The 27,434-nt window shown below is 38.4% G+C and overlaps 1 pseudogene; it reads left to right on the forward strand.

Annotated features, from left to right (window-relative positions):
* Window positions 1-3,921: 3,921 nt before the first annotated feature.
* LOC118974911 (importin subunit alpha-8-like) lies at window positions 3,922-26,561 on the forward strand (annotated as a pseudogene).
* Window positions 26,562-27,434: the final 873 nt, after the last annotated feature.

Below are 27,434 nucleotides of genomic sequence, written 5' to 3' on the forward strand. Positions count from 1 at the left end.
GAACTGCAAAACAACATGAAACACAGCAACATTTGAATCATGAGGATACCAGAAGGAGAAAAAAAAGGAGCAAGGGATAGAAACCTTGTTTGAAAAAATAATGACAGAAAACTTTCCAAACCTGGAGATTTGGAAAAGCCATGCAAGAACAAGAAGCACAGAAGGTCCCAATCATGATGAACCCAAAGAGTCCTACTCCAAGACACATCAAAATTAAAATGCAAAGTTTTAAAGACAAAGAGAAAATCATAAAAGCAGCAAGAGAGAAACAGGAAGTAACATATAAGGGAGCTCCAATAACGCTAGCAGCTGACTTCTCAACAGAAACACTACAAGCCAGAAAGGAATGTCAAGACATGTTCCAAGTAATAAAAAGCAAAGACCTGCAACCAAGAGTACTCTACCCAGCAAAGCTCTCAATTAAGACAGAAGGCAAAATAAGTTTCCCAGATGAAAGTAGGCTGAAAGAATACATCCCCACCAAACCAGCATTACAAGAAATGCTAAAGGAACTTCTTTAAGAAGAAAACAAAAAGACTGAGAAAGACAGTAACACAGGCAAAAATGGGAAAAATGAATAAGCTCCTACCAATAATAATCTTAAGTGTTAATGGATTAAATGCCACAATCAAAAGATATAGTGTAGCTGAATGGATGAGAAAACATGACCTACACATATGCTGCATACAAAAGACCCACATCAGAACAAAAGAACCTATGCAGACTTATGGTTAGAAATGAATGTTCCAATCAAATGGACAGGAAAAAAGTTAGGGGAGCAATACTTATATTCAACAAAATAGACTTCAAAACAAAGGCCAAAATAGAGACACAGAAGGACACTTCATAATATTCAAGGGAAGAATCTATCAAGAAGACATAAACATTATTAATATATATGCACCCAACACAAGAACACCCAAATACATAAGAACAATCCGGGAGGACTTCAAAAAAGATATATATCTTATATATATGTATATATATAAATAAATAAATACACTTATACTAGGGAATTTTAACAGCCCATTGTCAAAAATGGATAGATCTTCCAAACAAAATAACAACAGAGATATTGCACAATGAAAAAATTCCTAGATCAAATTTTTTTATTTAATTCTTATTCAAGTACAGTTTTTTTAGTATCTTTACAGAATCTTAAACACCTTTTTTATTGTTTAACTAGTTCCCAGCAAACTGAACATTAAATGATTCTCTGTCCTCTTTCTTCTTACAATGTTTCTTGGCTCAGTGTACATCACTTTAACTTGTATTTTTAAATAATTAAAAATTATTTCACTATATTTGAGAATACACTGTATTTTGCTACCCACTGTGGGAACTTTGTCATGCAAATAGTGAAACATGTATTTCTGGGGATTTCTTTTAGCAAATTAATTGTTTGGACATTGACTTTATCTTTTCCCAACCATTTTTCATGACATTTTCATTTTGTTCTTTTTTTTTATTTCAGTATTTTTTTATTTAATTATTTTTCAAGAACAGTTTTCTGTCTATTACTCCCATCCCATCCCACCCCCCATCCTCCCCCCTCCCTCCCATTTCCACCCTTCTCAGTTGTTGTCCATATATCCTTTATATAGGTTCCTCTAAATCCCTCCCTTATTTCCCCTGAAATTCCCTCCCCTCAAGTACAGTTTTCTGTTTTATATTCCCTGCCCTGTCCCCCAGTGCTCTCCACCTCCCTCCCATTTCTGCCCCCCACCTTAATTATTGTCCATGTGTCCTTTATACCTATTCATGTGAGTCCCTCCCCTTTTCCCTATGATTCTCTCCCCTCTCCTCTCTGGACCCTGTCAACCTGTTCCGTATTTGAGTGTCATTGGTCATATTTTGCTTGCTTGTTTGTTTTGTTGTTTAGATTCCTGTTAAAGGTGATATCATATGGTATTTGTCTTTCACTGCCTGGCTTATTTCGCTCAACATAATGTTCTCCAGTTCCATCCATGATGCTGCAAAAGGTAGGATCTCCTTCTTCCTTTCTGCAGCATAGAATTCCATTGTGTAAATGTACCATAGCTTTTTGATCCAGTCATTTACTGATGGGCATCTAGGTTGCTTCCAACTCTTGGCTGTCGTGAATTGTGCTGCTATGAACATTGGGGTGCATAGGTTCTTTTGGATTGGTGTTTCAGGGTTGTTAGGATATAGTCCTAATAGTGCAATTGCTGGGTCAAAAGGCACGTTCATTTTTAGTTTTCTTAGAAAGTTCCATACTGTTTTCCACAGTGGTTGTACAAGTCTGCAATCCCACCAGCAGTGAACTAGGGTCCCCTTTTCCCCACAACCTCTCCAGCACTTGTTGTTTGTTGTTTCTTTATCATAGCCATTCTGACTGGTGTAAAGTGGTATCTCATTGTGGTTTTAATTTACATCTCTCTGATAGCCAGCAATAGCAAGCATCTTTTCATGTGTCTCTGGATCCTCTGTATGTCCTCCTTGGAGAAATGTCTGTTCAAGACCTTTGCCCACTTTTTAATTGGGTTTCTCATCTTCTTTGAGTAGAGTCGAGTGAGTTCTTGGTATATTTTGGAGATTAACCTTTGTCTGAAGTATCATTGGAAAATATGAGCACTTAGGTTGCTTCCAGCACTTGGCTATTGTAAATTGTGCTGCTTCAAACATTGGGTCACATAGGTTCTTTTGGATTGGTGTTTCAGGGCTCTTACACATGGACAAAACCAAGAAGGAGGGTGGAAACAAAGAAGGGAGGTGTATTTGAACAGAAGGAGGGGGAGGAGTGGAGAGATAATACAGACAACTGTAACTGAACAACAATAAAGCAATTAAAAAAAAGAAAACATGCCAAGCATTTTCTCAGACCACAAGGGCTTGAAACTAGAAACCAACCTCAAGAAACATTCATCCATGGAGATTTAATAGCATGCTGTTAAACAATGAACACATTAATAATGAGATTAAAGAAGTAATCAAAAGGTTTATGGAAACAAATGAAAATGAGCACAGAACAGCCCAAAACCTATGGGTTACTGAAAAGGGAGCCTGAGAGGGAAATTCATAACAATACAGGCCTACCTAAAAAAAGAGAAACATTTCAAATAAACAACCTAACCCTACATCTACAGGAACAGGAGGTACAACAAACAAAACCAAGAGTAGAAGGAATGAAATAACCAAGATCAGAGCAAAATTTAATGACATAAAGATTAAAAGAGCAATTTAAAGATTAATAAATTCAAGAGTTGGATCTTTGAAATGGTAAACAAAATTGACAAGTCTTTATGCAGATGCATCAAGGAGAAAAGGGAGAGGACCCAAATAAATAAAATCAGAAATGAAAGAGGAGAGATTACAACTGATACCTCAGAAATACAAAGGATTTTAAGAAATTACTATGAACTATTATATGCCAGGAAATTTGAAAATCCAGGTGAAATGGACAATTTTTTAGAAAAATATAATGTTCTAAAACTAAATGAAGAAGAAGCAGAAAGTCTGAACATACTGATAACAGCTGGTGCAATTGAAGCTGTAATCAAAGTACTCCTGGCACACAAAAGCCCTGTACTGGATAGTTTCTCAAGAGTATTTTACAAAACACTTAAGGAGAAGTTAACCCCTGTACTTCTCAAATTATTACAAAATATCCAAGAAGAAGGAAGACTCCCAAATAATTTTTATGAAACCAGAGTGATCCCAGTCCCAAAACCACATAAAGACACAACAAAGGAAAAACAAACAATGAATCAATATTGCTGATGAACATAGATGCTAAAATCCTCAACAAAATATTGGCAAAACACATCCTGCAATACATTGAAAAGATCATACACCGTTATTTAGTGGGATTCATCTGAGGCATGACAGTATGTTACAATATTCACAAATCAATAAACATAAGGCATTACATAAACAAAAGGAAAACAAAATTACGTGATCATGGCAATAGATGCAGAAAAAGGATTTGATAAGGTAAAGTACTCACTAATGATAAAAATTCGCAGCAAAAGCAGAGTTGAGGGAGCATACCCTAACATAATAAAGGCCATATACCAGAAACCTACAGCCAACATCATACTCAATGGTCAAAAACTAAAAGCTCTCTCAATTAGATCAGAAACAAGATGAGAATGTCTGCTTATACTACTTCTGTTCAATATAGTATTGGAAGTCCTAGAAAAGCAATCATACAAAAAGAAGACATAAAAAGCATCAAAAATAGAAAGGAGGAAGTAAAACTGTCACTGTTTGCACATGATATGATAGTGTACATAGAAAATCTTGCCCTGGCTGGTGTAGCTCAGTGGATTGAGCACAGGCCTGTGAAGCAAAGGGTCGCTTGTTCGATTCCCAGTCAGGGCACATGCCTGGGTTGCAGGCCAGGTCTCCAGTAGGGGACACATGAAAGGCAGCCACACATTGATGTTTCTCTCCCACTCTTTCTCCTTCCCTTCCCCTCTCTCTAAAAATAAATAAATAAAATATTTTTTAAAAAAAGAAAATCTTATACACTCCACCAAAAAACTATTTGATCTAATAAGTGAATTTGCCAAAATAGAGGTATACAGAGTCAGTATTCAGAAACCAAAGGCATTTTTGTACATGAACACTGAAATATCAGAATCAGAAATCAGGAAGAAAATCCCATTTGCTATAACCACAAGAAAATAAAATTACCTAGGAATAAACTTGACCAAAGAGGTAAAAGCCCTGTTCTCAGAAAACTACATGACTATGAAGAAAGAAATTAAGAAAGACACAAACAAATGGAAGCATATACTCCATTCATGGATTGTAAAAATTAACATCATCAAAATGTCCATATTATTAAAAGCAATTTATAGACTCAACACAATCCATATTAAAATAACAATGACATATTTTACAAAAAACAAACATTTCAACAATTTATATAGAACTATAAGTGACCTCAAGTAGCCGCAGTAATTTTGAGAAAGATCAACAAAATAGGAGGGATCACAATACCTGACATAAAACTATATTAAAAGGCCATGGTAATCAAAACAGTATGGTGCTGGCATGAGAACGGACACATAGATCAGTTGAACAGAATAGAGAGCCAAGAAATAAACCCAAGTCTCTATGGTCAATTAATATTTGAAAAAGGGGGCAGAAGCATAAAAATGAGTAAAAATAGCCTGTTCAACAAATGGTGTTGGAACCTTTGTACAGCTACATGCAAAAAAAAAAAAATCTTGACCACCATCTTACATCATACACAGAAATAAACTCAAGATGGATGAAAGACTTAAATATAAGTCATGACACCATAAAAGTTCTAGAGGAGAATGTAGGCAGGAGAATCCCAGATATTCCATGAAGCAGTATTTTGAACAGTATGTTCCCCTAGAGCAAGGGACATTAAGAAAAAAAGAAACAAATGGGACTTCATCAAAGTAAAAATCTTGTATATGGCTAAAGAAAACATCAGCAAAATGAAAATGGAACCAACCATATGATGATACATTGGACAAGGGTTTATCTCCAAAATATATAAAGAACTCACACAACTCTGCTCCAGGAAAACAAACAATCCAATTAAAAATGAGCAAAGGACCTGAACAGACACTTCTCCAAGGCGGTTATACAGAGGGCTCAGAGATATATGAAAGGATGCTCAGCATCACTAGCCACCAGAGACATGTAAATTAAAACCACAATGAGATAACACTTCACAGTGGTCAGAATGGCCATTATAAACAAATCAACAAACAAGTGCTAACAAGGATGTGGGGAAAAGAGAACCCTAGTGCACTGTTGATGGAAATGCAGACTGGTGCAGGCACTACAAAAACAGTCTGGAATTTCCTCATCTCCTAAGAATCCTGAAAGTACCATTCAAAAGAACCTATGGGAGGAGGGTTAAGATGGCGACAGAGTAGCACCTAGGGAACCCAGCTCTCGTGCATCTGGTGGAAAATCCAGGCAGATCTACCGAAGAATAGCATAATCAACCAACAGTTCCCCAACATTTATGAAAATAGGAGACCAGAGAGTGTAACGGAGGACCCAAACAGTGGCAGGTCAGCAAGGAATCCAGAAGGCCAGTGAAGACAAAAGCGGCTGTGTGCCCTCCGGAGGCCGTGGGCTGTGCCCCGGCCCAGGCGCACCCAGGGCAGGCGAACTCTGGTGGAGCGTGAGTACCAATGAGAATTGGCGCACAAAGGGGGCTGGCACCATCAGGGGGAAACAGGAGCCCCGTCTGAATCCAGGGCCGGGGCGCCGGTGACAGGGTGAATGCTGGAGGGCCTGCGTCTGGTGGACCAGCAGCGCACTCCTCGGGAGAGAACTGACTAGGGTGGCAACTGAGGACACTGTGGTAGCCAGCCAGCCAGCCAGCCAGCCCGAGGGATTTAAGAAGGACACTGTCATTGCTGGTCTTTTGGGATTGGGCTGGGCTGAGAGACAGGCTTTGTGGAAAAGTCTCTGTTCGGAAAGCCTGGGTCCCACGGAGAAGGACGGTGCCAGACGCCACAGGACACAGGCAGCCTTACGGGGCTGTGCGTGACCACAGACCAATCAGCAGCCTGCTAGCGCGCTCCTGCAAACCTGCCCTCAGAGACTCGGCAACCAGAAAAGCCGGTTTGGACAGTTTGAAACCAACAAAGGAAGGGTGCTTCCTTTTTTTTTTCCTTTTTGCCTCCTTCTCTAGTGTGTGTGTGTGTGTTTTTCCTTCCCCCCATTTTTTTCTCTTTTTTTCTTTCTTTTTTTCTTTTTTATTTTTTCTATTTTTTATTTTTTTTATTTTATTATTTTTATTTTTTCTTTTTCTCTCGCAACCTCTTTTGTAATTAATCTTATATATTGTAAACTGTATTGTTGCTCTATATTTCAATACTCTGTCCCTCATTTCTTTTCCTTTTTGTCCGGTTTTAGTCCTTCTGTTCTTCCCAAATTTTCCGCTTATTCCCCTTTTCTCCTGACTTTTGCGTGTGTGTGTGTGTGTGTGTGTGTCAGATTGTTTGTGCGTTGCATAGTTCTCTTTTGAGGTGTATTATTATTATTTTTGTATTATTCTTACTCCTTTTTTCATTTCAAGAATATCTTTGTATCCCACCTCTTTCTGTACAGGTTTTTTAATCCTGGCTGGGTATACTGTACTACCTGACAGGTTCCTACTGCTCCTTCCTCCACAGTGATTTGCTGATTTTCTATACTTCACATGCTTTCCTTTGCTATACTACCCAAGCTCTATAACCCCCATTTAGACAGATCACATAGAATTTATCACTTGAGTGTTCCTCTAATATTAGGGTAAATAAGGGCTGTTCTGTACAACACTAATACTTCATAACACATCTCTCAGACCTTAGACCACCTTACAGGTGCCTCACTTCTATTACTCTATATACTGACGCGCTACACCCAGTTACTAACCTGTACTGTCACCTTACCTCAACTCTGACCACCCGCAACCACACTGCTTTCTAGATACAACTCACAAGCCCCCCCTTCTTAACAAGACACTTAACTTATGCCCACCATTTCCTAAAAGTGGTAAGCTGGGTTGAAGAGCACGGTTAACTCTATACATAGCCAAGAGATTGTCTATTTCTTCTCTGCCCACTGTGTCTGTAAATAACATAAAATAACCCTCTGCTATCATAAACCATTTTGCCTCCCCCACAACTGATCACACACGCACAATAAAGAAAGGAGTTGGTGGAAGCAGAGAACAACAAGATACCTGCAGAAGACTGCACCGGTGACTTTCACAGGTATCCTACCACAGAAGTTCACACCATAAACCCAGTGAACCAGAACAGATCAATTTAAGAAGTGGAGGACAACAAGAAGAGTATCACAAACAATGGGAAGACAAAGAAATAATCCCCAAACGAAAGAAAAGGAGGAAACCTCAGAAAGAATATTAGATGAAATAGAGGCAAGTCAACTATCAGATGTGGAATTCAAAGCACTGGTTATCAGGAAATTCAAAGAGCTAACAACGAGCTACCAGAAACTACAGGGGAGCTACAATGAACTCTCTGCAAACTATACCAACATGAAAAAGGAAATGGAAACCATCAATAAAGGCCAAGAGGAAATGAAGAATACAATTTCTGAATTGAAGAACACAGTAGAAGGTATGAAGAATAGAATCGATATGGCGGAAGATCGCATAAGTGAGATTGAAGACAGGTTAGAAAAAATCTCCCAGACGGAACAAGTAAGGGAAAAGAGAATCAGAAAAAATGAGGAGAATTTAAGAGAAATGCAAGACAACATGAAACGTAATAATATCCGAATAATAGGAATTCCAGAAGGAGAGGAAGAGGAACAAGGGATAGAAAACCTACTTGAAAGAGTAATAACGGAAAATTTTCCTAAGTTGAGGAGAGATAAAGTCGCACGGATCCAGGAATCACAGAGAGTCCCCAGCAGGTGGAACCCAAAGAGGCCTACTGCAAGACACATCATCATTAAAATGGCAAACCTCCAAGATAAAGAGAAAATCCTAAAGGCAGCAAGGGAGAAAAAGGAAGTGACATACAAGGGGGTCCCAATAAGGCTGGCTACTGACTTCTCAATGGAAACATTCCAAGCAAGAAGAGAATGGCAAGAAATATTCCAAGCAATGAGAAACAGAGGCCTACAACCAAGGCTACTGTACCCAGCAAGGCTCTCAATCAAGATAGACGGCCAAATAAAGAGCTTCCAAGACAAAAGAAGTCTAAAAGAATACGCTTCCACCAAACCAGCTCTACAAGAATTACTAAAAGGGCTGCTTTAAGGAAAGGAAGGAAGAGAGAGAGACAGAGAGGAACACAGGTACATAAATGGCAATGAATAAGTACATTTCAATAATAACCTTAAATGTAAATGGATTAAATGCACCAATTAAAAGACACAGAATAGCTGAATGGATAAGAAAGCATGACCCACACATATGCTGCCTACAAGAGACCCACCTCAGGTCAAAAGACCATCACAGACTAAAGGTGAAAGGATGGAAACAAATTTTCCAAGCAAATGGACAAGAAAAAAAAGCCGGGGTAGCAATTCTCATATCAGACAAAATAGACTTCAAAAACAGGGCCATAAAGAGAGACCCAGAAGGTCACTTCATATTGCTCAAGGGAAGAATCCAGCAAGAAGACATTAACATCGTAAATATATATGCACCCAACATAGGAGCACCAAAATATATAAAGAAAATCCTAGAGGACCTCAAAAATGATATTGACGGCAACACAATTATAGTAGGGGATTTTAACACCCCACTGTCAAAAATGGACAGATCTTCCAAACAAAATATCAACAAAGATATTGCAGCATTAAATGACACTCTAGATGAAATGGACCTCATTGATATATATAGAGCCCTTCACCCTAAAGAAGCTAAATACACATTCTTTTCAAATGCACACGGAACATTTTCCAAGATAGACCACATGATAGGACACAAAACGAGACTCAACAAATTTAGGAAAATAGAAATCATACCAAGCATTTTCTCTGATCACAAGGGACTGAAATTGGAAACTAACCCCACAGGAAAAAACCAAAAACACACAAAATCATGGAGATTGAATGGTATGCTATTAAACAACGAATGGGTCAAGATAGAAATCAGGGAAGAAATAAAAAAGTTTCTGGAAACAAATGAAAATGAACTCACCACAACCCAAAACTTATGGGACACGGCCAAGGCAGTCCTGAGAGGGAAGTTCATAGCAATACAGGCTTACCTAAAGAAAATAGAAACATTTCAAACAAACAACCTAACCCGACGCCTCCAAGAACTTGAGGAACAACAACAGAGACAGCCCAGAGCAAGTACAAGGAAGGAAATAACCAAGATCAGAGCAGAATTAAATGACATAGAGACTAAAAGCACAATTCTAAAGATCAATGAATCCAGGAGTTGGTTTTTTGAAAAGATAAACAAAATAGATAAACCTTTAAGTAGGCTCATCAAGAAAAAAAGAGAGAGGACCCAAATAAACACAATCAGAAATGAAAGAGGAGAGATTACAACTGATACCACAGAAATAGAAGAGATTGTAAGGAATTACTATGCAGAGCTGTATGCCAAGAAATTTGAAAACCTAGATGAAATGGACAAATTTCTAGAAAAATATAATCTTCCAAAACTCAATGAAAAAGAAGCAGAAAACCTGAACAGGCCAATAACAGCAGCGGAAATTGAAGAAGTAATCAAAAAACTCCCATCACACAAAAGCCCTGGACCAGATGGTTTCACAGGAGAATTCTACAAAGCTTTTAAGGAAGAACTAACCCCGATTCTTCACAGACTATTTCAAAAAATCCAAAAGGAGGGAAAACTCCCCAACTCTTTTTATGAAGCCAGCATCATCCTAATTCCAAAACCAGACAGAGACACAACAAAGAAAGAAAACTTCAGGCCAATATCGCTGATGAACATAGACGCTAAAATCCTCAATAAAATATTGGCAAATCGCATCCAACAATACATCAAAAAGATCATACACCATGACCAAGTGGGATTCATCCCAGGGATGCAAGGATGGTTCAATATTCGTAAATCAGTAAATGTAATACACCACATAAACAAAAGCAAACACAAAAACCACATGATCATATCAATAGATGCGGAAAAAGCTTTTGATAAGGTACAACACCCATTTATGATAAAGGTACTCAGCAAAGTGGGAATAGAGGGAGCATTCCTCAATATAATAAAGGCCATATATGAAAAACCTACAGCCAACATCATACTCAATGGACAAAAACTAAAAGCTTTTCCACTAAGATCGGGAACAAGACAAGGTTGTCCACTTTCACCACTTCTATTCAATATAGTATTGGAAGTTCTAGCCACAGCAATCAGACAAGAAAAGGAAATAAAAGGCATCCAAATTGGAAAGGAGGAAACAAAACTGTCATTGTTTGCAGATGACATGATAGTGTACATGGAAAATCCTATAGACTCTACCAAAAAACTGCTCGAACTAATAAATGAATTTGGCAAAACAGCGGGTTACAAAGTCAATATCCAGAAATCAAAGGCATTTTTGTATACTAACAATGAAACAGCAGAAGCAGAAATCAAGAAAAAAATCCCATTCGATATAGCAAAAAGAAAAATAAAATATCTGGGAATAAACCTAACCAAGGAGGTTAAAGACTTGTATGCAGAAAATTACACAACACTGAAGACAGAAATCAAGGAAGACACAAACAAATGGAAACATATACCGTGTTCATGGATTGGAAGAATTAACATCATCAAAATGTCCATACTACCCAAAGCAATTTACAGATTTAATGCAATACCTATTAAAGTGCCGATGGCATATTTCACAGACATAGAACAAACACTTCAAAAATTTATATGGAACTACAAAAGACCACGAATAGCAGCTGCAATTTTGAGAAAGAAAAGCAAAGTAGGAGGGATTACAATACCTGATATCAAACTGTACTACAAGGCCACTGTAATCAAAACAGCCTGGTACTGGCATAAAAACAGGCACATAGACCAATGGAATAGAACAGAGAGCCCAGAAATAAACCCAAACCTCTACAGTCAATTAATATTCGACAAAGGGGGCAGTAACATAAAATGGAGTAAAGATAGCCTCTTCAACAAATGGTGTTGGGAAAACTGGACAGCCACATGCAAAAAAATGAAACTCGAGCACCAACTTACACCATACACCAAAATAAATTCAAGGTGGATAAAAGACTTAAATATAAGCCGGGAAACCATTAAAGTCCTAGAGGAGAGCATTGGCAGGAAAATCTCAGACATTCCACGCAGCAAGATTTTTACTGATACGTCCCCTAGAGCAAGGGATATAAAGGAAAGAATACACAAATGGGATCTCATCAAAATTAAAAGCTTCTGCATGGCTAAGGAAAACAGTATCAAGATACAAAGAGAAGCAACTGTTTGGGAAAACATATTTGCCAATGATACCTCAGACAAAGGTTTAATCTCCAAAATATACAAAGAACTCACTCGACTCCACTCAAAGAAGACAAGCAACCCGATTAAAAAATGGGCAGAGGACTTGAACAGACATTTCTCCAAGGAGGACATACAGAGGATCCAGAGACACATGAAAAGATGCTCAATATCTCTAGCTATCAGAGAGATGCAAATTAAAACCACAATGAGATACCACTTAACACCAGTCAGAATGGCTATCATAAACAAAGAAACAAACAACAAGTGCTGGAGAGGTTGTGGGGAAAAGGGGACCCTAGTCCACTGTTGGTGGGATTGCAGACTGGTACAACCACTATGGAAAGCAGTATGGAATTTTCTAAGAAAACTAAAAATGGACGTGCCTTTTGACCCAGCAATTCCACTGCTAGGAGTATATCCTAAGAACCCTGAAGCACCAATCCAAAAGAACCTATGCACCCCGATGTTCATAGCAGCACAATTTACAATAGCCAAGAGTTGGAAGCAACCTAAATGCCCACCGGTCGATGACTGGATCAAAAAGCTATGGTACATTTACACAATGGAATTCTATGCTTCAGAAAGGAAGAAGGAGTCCCTACCCTTTGCAACATCATGGATGGAGCTGGAAAGCATTATGCTGAGTGAAATAAGCCAGGCAGTGAAAGACAAATACCATATGATATCACCTTTAACAGGAATGTAAACAACAAAACAAACAAGCAAGCAAAATGTAACCAAAGATACTGAAATACAGAACATGCTGACAGGGTCCAGAGGGTAGAGGGGAGAGAAGCACAGAGTAAAAGGGGATGGACTCACATGAATAAGTATGAAGGACACATGGACAATAACTAAGACGGGGGGCGGAGATGGGAGGGGTTGGGGAGCACTAGGGGGGTGCAGGGCTGGGAATACAAGAAGGAAAACTGTACTTGAACAAAAGTTAAATAAATAAATAAATAAATAAATAAATAAATAAATAAATAAAAAAGAACCCATGATACCCAATGTTCATAGCAGCAGAATTTATAATAGTCAAATATTGGAAGCAACCTAAGTGTCTTTAGTAAATGAATGGATGGTAAAACCATGGTATATTTTCATAATGGAATACTACACAGCACAAAAAAGAAGAATCTCCTACGTTTAGCAATGGCATGGATGAAACTGGAGAGCATTATGCTAAGTGAATTAAGCCAGCTGGTGAAATACAAATACCATATAGTCTCACCTATAAGGGGAATGTAATCAACAAACCAAATAATCAAGCAAAATATAACCAGAGACATTGAAATAAAGAACAGATTGACAGTGATCAGAGTGGAGGGGAAGGTGATAATGGGACAAAAAGGGTAAGGGTCATAAAAGAACATGTATGAAGGACCCATGGAGAAAGACAAAGTGGATTAGGATTGAGGGTGGGAGATGGGGATGTGTAGGGCAGAGGTGACTGGTGGGGGCTAATGAAGACAGCTCTACTTGAACAACAATTTTAAAATACATTAAAATAAAAATTAATAATATATAAATTAAACATTTTTTAAAGAAATAAATGAATTTAATTCTCACTTTTACAAAAAATGGCAGGCGGTTTTGGCCTGTGTACTATGATTTAACTACCTGTATAAAAAAATAAAATAAAAAACTTCTGTTAAAAGAAATAACTTCTGTCATGTCCCCTTAGTTTGAACATGAAATGGTATTCAGCACTGGTCTAATTCTTAATGGTGCTTTCTAATCTCTAAATTGCAGCTCCCCTTTTCTCCCACTTAGTATAAATGTACCTGTTTACCCTTATGGTCCAAATGCACTCATTGGCTATTACAGTATATTTCCAGGCTAAATAAATATGCCTTTTTTCCCATTAAGGCAGCAAATTTTCCTGTTTTCATGTTACCACGTGCTGGCTATATTAGATAGTATTTAGCTGATTAAAGTCTGTGTTTTGCAGGCATGAAAACAAGAAAATATGAAGGGATGGGGCATCTGCTACCTTGTCTTTCTCACTGAAATTTTTTAAAGTCCTGTAAGATAGAAATTTCTTTCCAACTTTGCCCAGACCTGGTAGGTCTGCAGTTAGGACAATTCCTTGTGTTCAAAGCCACCAAATGTGACAAAAGTAGCCACAATGGATAATAGACTACAAGGAGAATAGAACCATCCTTACTTCGGCCACTCCTATTCCAGAGATCATTTCTCCACCTAACATAATGTGTTCATTCAAAAGGGTGTAATAAGTCCATTTTCTGTGCCAAGTACTGTCCAAAGTTAATGTGTTATTAAAAATTCAAAAGAAAGAAAAGAAACAGAAGAAAGTTCAGTACCTAGTCTGAAAAAACTCCAGATATTTCCAAGAAACTATAAAATTGGAATCAAGAGCTAAGTTTTTGGTGTTGTATAGCCAGCGCTGGCAGAGGGCAAGAGAAAGGGAAAAAGTAAATCAGTGTTAGCAGGGACATCTTCATTACAAATTCAGGTGGAGTAGGTATACATAGCAAGAACAAGCAGTTAAACAATGGTATGCAAGGAAACAACCATTGCACATAGATTTGTTAAAATAAACTGCTTTGTTTCAATATTATTTGAAACATTTTAAAGAAAAAATGGAGTTCTGCCTCTTTTAAGACAGATAAAGCCCATAATGGATTGCTTTTTAAAAAACTGCAAAGCTCTGATAGGAAGGTTAATGACATCTTCTGTGGGGGCAACTTTGCCAGCAAGTCCCCCCATCCACATGGATGAAAGTAACACTACCAAGACATGATCTGTTTGGAGAGGAGAGGTGACCAATCTCTCAGAGGAGAAAGACCAAGAGCCCCTTCCTCAATGGCTTTTATTGGGTTGTAATATACACAGGAACACAGGCAGTAAGGCTCAAACAGTAGATAACGTTTCAAAGAAATCTGAGGGCTTAGTCTGTGTAAATGTCTGTCAAGAAAGGGGGTTGCAGAAACTTTGGGAGACATACTAATTTCCTGCTTGGACCCTTAACATATGAATGAAAGCACTCTTAGCAAAGCAGGCTTCACAGGACTTTTAGGAATTCTTTCTTATATTAGATTTACCCCGGATACCGCTATAGCAAGGCAAGGAGCTGCACCGTCTCCCCCATCATAGGTTTTCAGGCTTAAGTGGATTAGAGAGCCAGGAAGTGCTTCTCCCAGAGGACATGGGGACTCGGGCTATGTCAAAATAGCCAGGGGGCGAGAGTCCATCACTCCCTCTTTGCTGCAGCACCCCCCCATCCCTCCATTATGACCTCCCAAGTGATGTGTCTAGCTTAGGTTACCCCTCCTCTGAGAAGTCCTACCTGTCATTGACTAAGCTACCAAGTGTTGGGGGCAGGGGAGGGAGCAGAGGCAGTGTTTGCTACCAGGGACAAGCTTTGTCTCCTTAGTGGCTCACATTCTAGAGGTCCTCACTCAGTCTTAGCCATGGGGGGCAGTTACAACTCTTGAAACCAGGCAGAGGGATTCCCAACAACCTTCAAATAAAAATGAAATGGGTTGAAAAAGGAGAAGCATTGGGGAGGGCCTGGACAAAAGTGATTGAATTGGCATTTTATACAATTGTGGTTTAGTCTAGTAACCTTTTCTGGATTAAAAGAACAAAAGATAAAGAATCACGTAGGAAAAAATGTAATATGTGACTCTGTTTTTAATCTTTCTTGAAGGTGCACTGAAGAAAGACTTGAAGGGTTAATAAGATGATCTGATGTCATCTAACTCAGAGGAGGAGGAAATTAGTTAGCTAGCTCATATATATCAGACACTTACGATGTTCTAAGCACTGTGCTGGGTACCTTGTATATACTATTTCACTTAAAGTTCTTAGCAGTCCTGTGGAGACAACCTCCCTAGTGGACCTTTTATGTCATCTCTAAGTTATTGCCATTCAACTACAGATTTGCAGGCTCAGTATCTGGTAACAATCATTTTCAGTGGGATTGGTAGTACAAACTAGATCTAAAGAAGATCTAGTTTGCAATGCCATTCGTACATTTGCAGTGTATGTTCAGGCTGAGGAACAGTGATAGCACAGTCCACAAAGTAGCAGGGCACACAGCAGACAGTGCCAAGTGTACAGATTTTAGTTCTTTATTTTTTCTTTTTCTTGAAGTTAAACAATATACTGTGTATTTACCTGGGGATCAAGAAGCATAGTTGGTATATTAGGATTCCTGTCATAATTACTTTTCTTTAGGAAGAAAGTTTATTTTCCCATATTCAATTCTGTACATTTGGGCAAAGAATTGGGGGTTAGGGGATAAAGTTATGAAGCTCTGTGAAAGTCTTGCTGAAAACATTTATGAACTGTTTTGCTGACATTTCTTTTGTTCAGTTGTTTTCTCATTTAACAAATATTAGCTCAGCATCTATAATTTTTCAGGCATTATGCAAGCTTCTGGGTTTATTACAAAGTTCAAGACATAGTTTCTGACCCAAAAGACCTCAGAAGTTAGTAGCAATACTCTAAGGTAAGAAACTCGGTGAAGCAGAGGACAGGAGACAGAGGAGGAGCTCAATCCAGTCTTTGGGTTTATAGTGGTATTGCAACTTTACAAATAACAATTCTACTAATGAGGAAATATGGGCTCAATTTAATTTTCTGTTATACACTATTTCTTTTCTCAGTGTTCCATCTCTTATATTATTTGATAGTCTAAGATAGTTCAAGAGTGGGGTCTGCCAGTGGGTCAGTCAGTCAGTAGCAGCAAAGGGAAAATCCTTAAGAAGGCTAAGTGCTGCATGTGAAAAGTGTTAAAAGAATTCTGCTCAAATATCTCATCTTCAGAGATCAATGCTCAAGAGCAACCAGAAAGAATATTAAATTCTGGAGGTAACTTCTTATGGACAATTAATGTGGTAGCAGATTACAACCTGTTGGAAAAATGAGCTTCAGCTGAAAGAGAGAGCTTTTAAGATTTGAAATACCATTTTTTGTCAGAATGGTTAGGGTAGGCAATTTGGGCCTCAAGTCCCTTCTCTGTATTGTATGTCTTGTGCTAGTAACATTAACAGGTCCTGCTTTAAATATTTTAATTAAGGAAAGGAAGGAAATCGACATATATTAATTGCCTACTGTGACCAGGTACTGTACTGTTTTTATATGTAAACTCACAGAAATACTGGGAGATGGGAATTAATAGTCTAATTTTTAAAGACAAGAACAAACATAAAGGGAAGTTAAGTGTCTTATGTAGGATCACACAGCTGTTAGGTGCCAGAGCCAAGATTTGAATTCAGCTCCAAATTCCAATTGGCAAAAATAAGGTCATATTCAAAGGAAAGCACATGTTTTTAGAGGGTGGACACATTTCCATGTGGAAAATGTTTGATTTCATTCTGATTTCCTGGGCTCTGAAGTAGTTGTGTCCTGGGTAACAGCTTGTAGTGCTTAGGGTTAATCACTATATTACACAGCCATAAATTCCCTTTACAAAGAGCTGTCTCAGTGGGTTTGCCAATCTTTTCAAACCTTTCTAGCCACTAGCTAATAGGGTCATGAACACAGTAGCCAAGACCAGAGCCAAAAAGAAACATGTCAAAATGTTTTAACTGTCTTAACATGACTGAAGCACATGTGCAGTGAAACATTTTGAGAATATTCACAACTGTCAAACCACCAGGTTAGTGGGATTTCAAACCCTCCTTACTCCCACTCCCACATCTACACTTCAACATGTTTTGGGCTGTTGTAAACAGGGTATGTTACTGGAGTGGAAAAGGCTTTTAAAGAAACAGCTGTGCATAAAGGTGATTCACTGACAGCCAATTAGGAGGCTTCTGCTGGGAATCTACCCTACACTGACAGCAAAGCTGCAAATCCAGAGTAATCTGTCCAGGTTGAACCATTTCCCTAGGGACCCTCAAAACAAGCTTTAGGTGGTGAGGTGGAACCCAAATTGTAGAAAGCTCAACTTGTTAGTTTTTGTTTTGTTTTAAGTAGAAAATAAGAGGCAGTGAAAGGGGATTTCATGATTTCTTACCTCTGCTTCCATCATTCTCTTTCTAGATGGAATATTTATTTGCTCTTATAAAGAAACGTCACTTCTCCATGGTGCCTACCTTCATATATAGACATAGCCTCATTTAGGACTTCTTCATATGGTGAGAGGTGAATACCTACTTTGAACACACGCTAATTTTATGGGTGCTAGTGAAAAGAATTAGTCATAGAATATCTTCTGATTAAGATTGATTGTCTTCTCTATATTATATACCATAACCCCATGACATTTATCATAGTCATCACTCTACACCTAGAGCAGAGAAAGATATTTGAGAGAAACCAAGTAACTCTTTCAGAATAGAGAATCCTTTTGTTTCAATAATAGAAATACTATTAGAGAAGCTATTTCCAGGATGGGCAAAAGGAAAAAATATGATGGTGATGATGATGATAGTAATGATGATGGTGATGATATTAACAATGATAATTATGCCCTTACCTTTCTAGCCTCCACATATTCAGAAAGGAATTTCTTTAGAGAGGGTCCTTTACAGATGGAACTTCATATCAATTTTTCTCATTTATTTTCTTGTCATGGCAGAAAGGATAAGAATTTTACAATAGAGTAAAAGGAAAGGACTGCTCACTGCCAACATTGAACTGACTGCCCAGACTCCTCCTGACCCACTAAATGTTGGAGGCGGTCAATATCTCAGCAAACCTATGACCTTTACACACACATTGAAAAAGCTGTCCAATCTAAACAATAGTTGAAAAAGATCATCCTCCTGATTCAGACCCACACAATAGTTTTTCCAAACAGCCCAATCTACACACATGGTAAAATCTATTAGAGATAATCATTAATAAGTTAACAATGTTTTCAACTTACTAAGTTTAGTTAAAGTGGCTTTGTCTTTTTTCCTATAAAGTGCAATATTTATTGACATCTTTTTTATTTAATTGTTGTTCAAGTACAGTTTTCTGTCTTATATTCCCAGCCCTGTCCCCCCAGTGCTACCCACCTCCCTCCCATTTCCTCCCCCACCTTAGTTATTGTCCATGTGTCCTTTATACTTGTTCATGTGAGTCCATCCCCTTTTCCCCTGTGATTCTCTCCCCTCTCCCCCTGGTCCCTGTAAACCTGTTCCGTATTTGAGTGTCTTTGGTCATATTTTACTTGCTTGTTTGTTTTGTTGTTTAGATTCCTGTTAAAGGTGAGATCATATGGTATTTGTCTTTCACCACCTGGCTTATTTCACTCAGCAGAATGGTTTCCAGTTTCATCCATGATGTTGCAAAGGGTAGGAGCTCCTTCTTCCTTTCTGCGGCATAGAATTCCATTGTGTAAATGTACCATAGCTTTTTGATCCAGTCAATATCTTTATACAATCAGTACAGCAAAGTATTTACATAAGGTTCTCAAGGACCTTCAAGATATTTATTGACATCTTGAAGGTCCTTGAGAACCTTATGTAAATACTTTGCTGTACTAATTGTATAAAGATATTTATTGACATCTTGAAGGTCCTTGAGAACCTTATGTAAATACTTTGCTGTACTAATTGTATAAAGATAATGATAATATGACAAGCTCCTCATTCAGTCAGGAGGGTTAACAGTTTAAGTTATTCTCCCAGGAACAGGATGGGTTTTCCCTGATCCAGCTATTCTCTCTCTAAGGGACTCACAAGATATCAGGTGGAAGTGGGAGTCCAGTCTGTTACAGCAGAAAAATCTGCTAGTCTTTGTTTATACTGTCTCCTCTGGCAAACATTTCTTTTTACCTTTTCTCCATTCTGGAAATAGCTACTCTAAACTCAGGCCCGATCTACTTTAAGAAATCTTTCTTAGTCACTACAGTATTATGTATATTCTATCATAGTATTTATCACACCATGTAGTAGATGTCTCTCACTGATGCCCTCTACATTGTGAGCTCCAAAAGGACAGGGGCTCTTAGAATTGTATAAACCCTCTCCTGAGATTCCTGGCTTACCAAGAGAAAAAATATTGAATAAAACCATGAATATATGATCTAACCCATGTAGAGATCAGAGTTTATAACTTTGGACTTATTTATATAATTTACCAACTCAAAATGAGATTACTAAATATTGGGCTGGCCAAAAAGCTTGTTTGAGTTTTTTTTCTGTAAGTTGTCTCTAATAGCTCTTGTTGCCTTTAACTTCATTGGAAACAGTTTTGTTAGGTTGTCTTGTAACAGCTGTCATATCACCATGCATTAAAAATATATCGAAATTTGAAAATTTTTCTGTAACAATTTTAATATTGAACATGGAGGAACTGTGCAACAGTTTTGGCATATTATGCTTTATTATTTCAAGAAAGGCAAAAATGCCATTGAAATGCAAAAATATTTTTAAAATTTAATTATTGTTCAAATACAGTTTTCTGTCTTTTACTGCCATCCCAGCCCACCCTCCCAATGCTCCCCACCTCCCTCCCATTTCCATCCCCCTTAGTTGTTGTCCATGTGTCCTTCATACTAGTTCCTGAAAATCCTTCCCCTTTCCCCCCTGAAATTCCCTCCCCTCTCCCCTCTAGTCACTGCCCCCCTGTTCTCTATTTCAGTGTCTTTATTTTTATTTTGCTTGCTTGTTTGTTTCATTGCTAGCTTCCTGTTAAAGGTGAGATCATATGGTATTTGTCTTTCACCGCCTGGTTTATTTCACTCAGCATAATGCTTTCCAGTTCCATCCATATTGGTGCAAAGGGGAGTAGCTCCTTCTTTCTTTCTGCTCCATAGAATTCCATTGTGTATTTTTACCATAGTTTTTTGATCCATTCATTTACTGATGGGCACCTAGGTTGCTTCCAGATCTTGGTTATTGTAAATTGTGCTGCTATGAACATTGGGGTGCATAGGTTCTTTGGGATTGGTATTTTAGGGTTCATAAGATATAATCCCATCAGTGGCATTGCTGGGTCAAAAGGCAGGTCCATATTTAGTTTTCTGAGACAATTCCATACTGTTTTCCACAGTAGGGTTGTTCCAGTCTGCAATCCCACCAACAGTGAACTAGGGTCCTCTCTTCTCCACATCCTCTCCAACACTTGTTGTTTGTTGCTTTGTTTATGATGGCTAATCTAACCAGTGTAAGGTGGTATCTCATTGTGGTTTTAATTTGAATCTCTCTGATAGCTAGTGATATTGAGCATCTTTTCATATGTCTATGGACCCTCTGCATGTCCTCCTTGGAGAAATGTCTGTTCAAGTCCTTTGCCCACTTTTTAATTGGGTTGCTTGTCTTCTTGGAGTGGAGTCATGTGAGTTCTTTGTATATTTTGGAGATTAAACCCTTATCTGAGGTATCATTGGCAAATGTGTTTTCCCAAACAGTTGGTTCTCTTTTTATCTTAATACTGTTTTCTTTAGGTGTGTAAAAGCTTTTAATTTTGATGAGATCCCATTTGTTTATTCTCTCCTTTTTGTCCCTTTCTCTAGGGGACATCAGTAAAAGAGTTGCTGCATGAAATATCTGAGATTTCCTTGCCAATGTTCTCCTCTAGGACTTTAATGGTGCCCCAGTGTATATTTAAGTCTTTTATCCACCTTGAATTTATTTTGTGTATGGTGTAAGTTGGTGCTCGAGTTTCATTTTTTTGCACATAGCTCTCCAGTTCTCCCAACACCATTTGTTGAAGAGGCTATTATTAGTCCATTTCATGTTGCTGCCCCCTTTGTCAAATATTAATTGGCCCGAGAGATTTGGGTTTATTTCTGGGTTCACTGTTCTGTTACATTGTTCTATGTGCCTGTTTTTATGCCAGTACCAGGCTGTTTTGATTTCAGTTGCCTTATAATACAGTTTGATATCAGGTATTGTGATCCCTCTGACTTTGTTATTCTTTCTCAAAATTGCAGCTGCTATTCGGGGTCATTTGTGGTTTCTTATCAATTTCTGAAGTATTTGTTCTATGTCTGTGAAGTATGTCATTGGTACTTTAATAGGTGTTGTGAAATGCAAAAATAAAAATTTGTGCAAATGTATGGAGAAAGTGTTATGACTGATTGTACATATGAAGAGTGGTTCGAGAAGTTTTGTGCTAGAAACCTACGTGCCCATCAGTAAAGAATGGATAAAAAAACTATGGTACATTTACACAATGGAATACTATGCAGTAGAAAGAAAGAAGGAGGTCCTACCCTTTGCAATAGCATGGATGGAACTAGAGAGCAATATGCTAAGTGAAATAAGCCAGGCAGTGATGAACAAATACCCTATGACATCACCTTTAACTGGAACCTAATCAACAAGACAAACAAGCAAGCAAAATATAACCAGAGGCATTGAAATTAAGAACAATCTGACAGTAACCAGAGGGGAAGTGGGAAGGCATAATGTGGGGAAAGGGGGAAGGATTTCCAGGAACAAGTATAAAGGCCACATAGATAAAACCAAGGGTGAATGGAAGCAAGAGAGGGAGGTGGGGATGGCTGGGATTGGGGGGAGTGGTAGGGGGGAAATGCAGACAACTGTGATTGAACAACGATAAAAAAAGAATTGTGCTAGAGATTTCTCAGTGGACAATGCTCCACAATCAGACCAGTTGAAGTTAGTGGCACTCAAATGGAGACATTAATTGAGAACAATCAGTGTTATGCTAAGTAGGAGATAGCTGACCTACTCAAAATATCCAAACTAATAAAGTTATTGTTGGAAATTAAAAATGTGTCTTTTATGGAAAAAACTAAATGGACTTTTTGGGCAATCCAATACTATGTAGCAAGTGCTTCTTTTGTGTCAGGTGCTTTATGCATATTATGTCACATATCTCCTCCCCCAACAAGATGAGATGGTGTTACTAGTGCCATATTATAAGAAGCTTAGGAGAAGGAGTAAGTGACTTACCAAAGGGTAGTGGTGGAGACAATGTTTCAAACCTAGCTCTGGCAGATTCCAAACACATTGCTTTTATCCATTGAACCTCAATATTTTTTTTCAAAATTGTTTATTTCTAAATGGTCCATTGGTACAGAGCAGACACTTTAACAGGCAGGTCATTATCACACATTGTAGTTTGGTATTATGGGGAATTCTGATTATGTATTATAATTATCCAAAGATGAAACTGCTACAGTAAGACAAAGAGGCTCAAAGTATTTTTGAGAACTGCTTGGTAAAGAATGGATAGAAGGATAAAACCCAATACATATTATCTCATTTAACATTCACAATAACTCTGAGATAGGTACTATTATAACTCCCAATTTAGAGATGAGAAAACAGAAGTTAGGAAAATCCAAGATGACAGAAATTGTAAGAACACTTTATTTTAATATCTCTGGTTATGTTTTGCATGCTTGTTTGTTTTGTTGATTAGGTTCCACTTGTAGGTGAGATCATATGGTATTTGTCTTTCACCACATGGCTTATTTCACTTAGCATAATGCTCTCCAGATCCAAACTGGCAGTAACCACAGAGCAGGAAGAGGGATAATGGGGGAAAATATGGGAAGGGTCATCAAGTAACAGGTATAAAGGACACATGGACAAATCCTAAGGGGGTAAGATTAGGGGCAGAAATCAGGGATGGGTGGGGCGGGGGGAGTTATGGGGAGGAAAAGGATATAACTGCACTTGAGCAACAATATAAATAAATAAATAAATAATTGGGAAAAGAACATTTTATATTTTTTATTTTCCCAATTCATTTTATAAACTTTAAAAGATTAGAGAGGGAAGCTATTTTTATTAAAGTCACACAGCTACTAAGTATCAGGATCAAAACCTTAACTCTTCTAACTCTAAATCTAGTGCTCTACCAACTATTTCAAGATCCTTTCTTCTCCACCATAATCTAATTCCTCTACCCCAAATATGTCCTTTTACTCTTTATCTCCACTTTGTATGTAGAATTTGATTTAATACTTTAGCTTATGTTCATTCATTTATTCAAATAGCATTTATCGAGTGTTGGGATTATGATAGGCAGTGGACCCTAGAATAAGGAATAAAATAGACAAGACAAAATTCTTGTTCTGTAAGCATATAAATCTACTGAGCAACACAGGCATTACAGAAATGATCAACAGATAAATAACTACAAATTATGAATGCATTAAGGAGTATTAAATGGTATATAAGTATATAACAAGGGGAATAATTTGGTTTTATATGTTCAGAAAGGGCCTCTAGAGGAAATGAATATTAAGCATAGATTAGAAACAAATAAAAGTTGTTCAATCAGAGTTTAATATTACCACTTTGAGCTCTAATGTGTTTGAGGTTTAATTCATTTGATCAAATGTAGTTTTTATCGAATTAAATATTTTTATGTGGCAGAAGTCATTTCACTTTTAGCCATCTAGTATCAGGTCATGAGCAATCAGATGCTTCAGAAAAGTATTCTGATGCTGATTATGGAAAAGAGTCAGTCTCAAAGAGCACAAGTGAATGATTATCTCAAACACTGATTAGTTAGCTTTACCTAAAAAAATATTGGCAAACAGTTTACAAACTGCCTTTCAAGTAAGGTCATGATTTTGACAAAGGCACTAAAGTGCACCTTCACAGCTTCGAACTGAAATGACCAAAATGCTCTTCAATATCATTTTATGTTACTTCCATAAGATATGAATAAAAAAAAACTAAAATGAAATAAGGATGCTTTTCTTGACTAGCAAGAAAATGTGCAAATGTATACAGCAGTTGGGAAAATGTTAACCATATCTTTGAGATCATTGTCAATGGGTTAAGTATTAAAATATTGACAGCAATTTCAGTACCCTTTAACAAACATAATGACATAATCATGGTCATTAAAACATACACAAAAATAATTTCAAGATGGATAAAAACTTAAATATCAGTCGTGATACCATAAAAGTCTTAGAGGAAAACATAGGCAGGAAAATCTCAGATACTTCATACAGCGGTGTTTTTACCAAAATGTCCCTCAGAGCAGGAGATATAGAGGAAAGAATAAACAAACAGGACTTCATCAAAATAAAAATCTTCTGCCTTGGTTGTTGTGGCTCAGTGGATTGAGTACCACCCTGTGAACCAAAGAGTCACTGGTTCAATTTCCAGTCAGGGCATATGCCTGGGTTGTGGACCAGGTTCCCAGGTGGGGACCTGTTGACTTCTTCCTGTCAATATGCTGACTTTAGAAGCTCCAAAAAGAGAGGCTGAGAAAATTTAAGTATCAAAGGCAAAGATGCATCTATGCAGTGGCAGTAGCAGATGGCAGTCATCCTGCAGCTCCAGAAGGCCAGGAAGGATGAGCAGGTCATAAAGAAAATAAACATCACCAGCCTTTCCACTGACCCAGCTTCTGAAGGAGGGATGAACTGGGTCTGCCTAACCCTTCAAGAAATAATCAATGGTGTGAATGCCTCAGATCCCGAACTATGTTTCCAGGCATTGCAGGCCTCCAGGAGAATACTGTCCTGGGAAAGGAACTCACCTCTGAAACTGACTGTCGAAGCAGGGTTCATTCCCAGGCTGGTGGAGTTCCTGAGGTCCTCAAGTCACCTCTGCTTGCAATTTGAGGCAATTTGAGGTTCCTGAGCTCTGACCAACATTGCTTCAGGAACTTCAGAGCAGACTCAAGCTGTCATGGGAGTGTGGGGAGCATCCAGCCCTTGGTTGAGCTCCTGTCTCCCCCCCCCCATATGCTGTGTGAATAAGTAGTGTGGGCCCTTGGTAATACAGCAGGTGACTGCCCAGAAGATAGCAGTTAGCAATGCCATCCCATACCTGCTGGCCCTGATCTCATCAACCATACCAAACACATTTCTGTGGAACATCACAAGGACCCTGTCCAACCTTTACCAAAACAAGAACCCATGCCCCTGCAAAAAGGTAGTAAAGAAAATGTTGCTCATCCTCTCCCATTTCCTGTACCACCAAGACAGTGAAGGGCTGACACCTGCTGTGCTGTGTCCTACATCCCTGAGGGCTGCAGTGAGCACACTGCCCAAGTGGTTGACATGCTGGTGCACTTAGGCTGGTTGAGTTTATAACCAGCTCTGAATTCAACATCTTGACCCTGTCTCTACACACCGTCGGCAACATTATCACGGGAACAGATCACCAGACCCAAGTGGCAAGTGACACAGGCATCCTGGGCACGCTGCTCCAGCTCCTCCTGCACCCCAACTCCTCTGTCCAGAAGGAGACAGCCTGGGCCTTAAGCAATGTGGCCACCAGGCCCCCTCACCCCCAGCACCTCCAGCAGTTCATTGCTTCCAACATCCTGCCTCTCCTGGTGGCTCTGCTGAAAAATGGAAATTTTAAAGTCCAGAAAGAGGCTGTCTGTTCGGTGGCTAACTTCATGGACTGGGAGCACCATGGACCAGTTGATCCAGCTTGTCCACTCTGGAGCCTTGGACAAGACTTGCTGGTGAACCTGCTCACCATCCCCGACACCATGTTTGTCATCAACATCCTTGACATCATCTCTTTTTTCCTTCAGGCAACAGAGAAGCTCTCTGAGGAGGAATTCCTTAGTCTTTTGATCAAGGAACTTGGTAGGCTTGATATAATCAAAGCTTTACAATTTCATGAGAACCATCAGGTTTCCCTGACTGCTCAGAACATTATCAAGAACCACTCCTCTGAGGAAGAAGAAAATGTCATAGTATCATCATCCCTGGACCAAGATCATGAATTCTTAAAGCACTTAACAAAAATACCAAGACTATGCAACTTCTAAACCAAGGACTAAACCCTAAAGGGTGATTCCTTTAAGAAGAAGCACTCTGCCCTGGCTGGTGTAGCTCAATGGATTGAGCACAGGCTGCAATTCAAAGGGTCCCTTGTTTCGATTCCAAGTCAGGGCATATGCTTGGATTGGAAGCCCGGTTCCCAGTGAGGACCATGTGAAAGGCAACCACACATTGACCTTTCTGTCCTTCTCTTTCTCCCTCCCTCCCCCTCTCCCTAAATATAAATAAGTAAAATCTTTAAATAAAAAAAGCACCACTCCAATATCTTGGTGTACCCTGGGTATAAAGTTTTTAACATTGAAAGTTAATAAATTTTTTGACATTTTCACCTCTATCAAAAAAAGAAGAAACCATCAACAAAATGAAAAGACAACCCACTGAATGAGAGAACATATTCAGCAATGATATATCTCATAAGGGTTTAATATCCAAAATTTATACAGAACTTATAAAACTCAACATTAAAAAAACCCAAACAATCCAATTCAAAAGTGGGCAAAGGACCTAAATAAACACTTCTCCAAAGAAGGCATACAGATTGCCCTAGACATATGAAAAGATGCTTAGCATCACCAATTATCAGAGAAATGCAAATTAAAACAACAACCAGATATCCTCTCACACTTGTCAGAATGATTATTATCAGTAAATCAACAAACAACAAGTGCTGGTGAGGATGCGGAGTAAAAGAAACCTTCCTTCACTGTTGTTGAGGATGCAGACTGGTGCAGCCACTATTGAAAAAAGTATGGACTTAGCTCAAACAACTGAAAATGGAACTGCCTTATGACCCAGCAATTCAACTTCTGGGCATTTATCTGAAGAACCTAAATCACTGATTTGAAAGAATATATGCACCCCTATGTTTACTGCAGCATT

This window comes from Sturnira hondurensis, unplaced genomic scaffold, assembly GCF_014824575.4.
Source record: "Sturnira hondurensis isolate 20B ecotype Veracruz unplaced genomic scaffold, ASM1482457v3 Scaffold0019970, whole genome shotgun sequence".
NCBI classification, from domain to species: Eukaryota; Metazoa; Chordata; class Mammalia; order Chiroptera; family Phyllostomidae; genus Sturnira; species Sturnira hondurensis.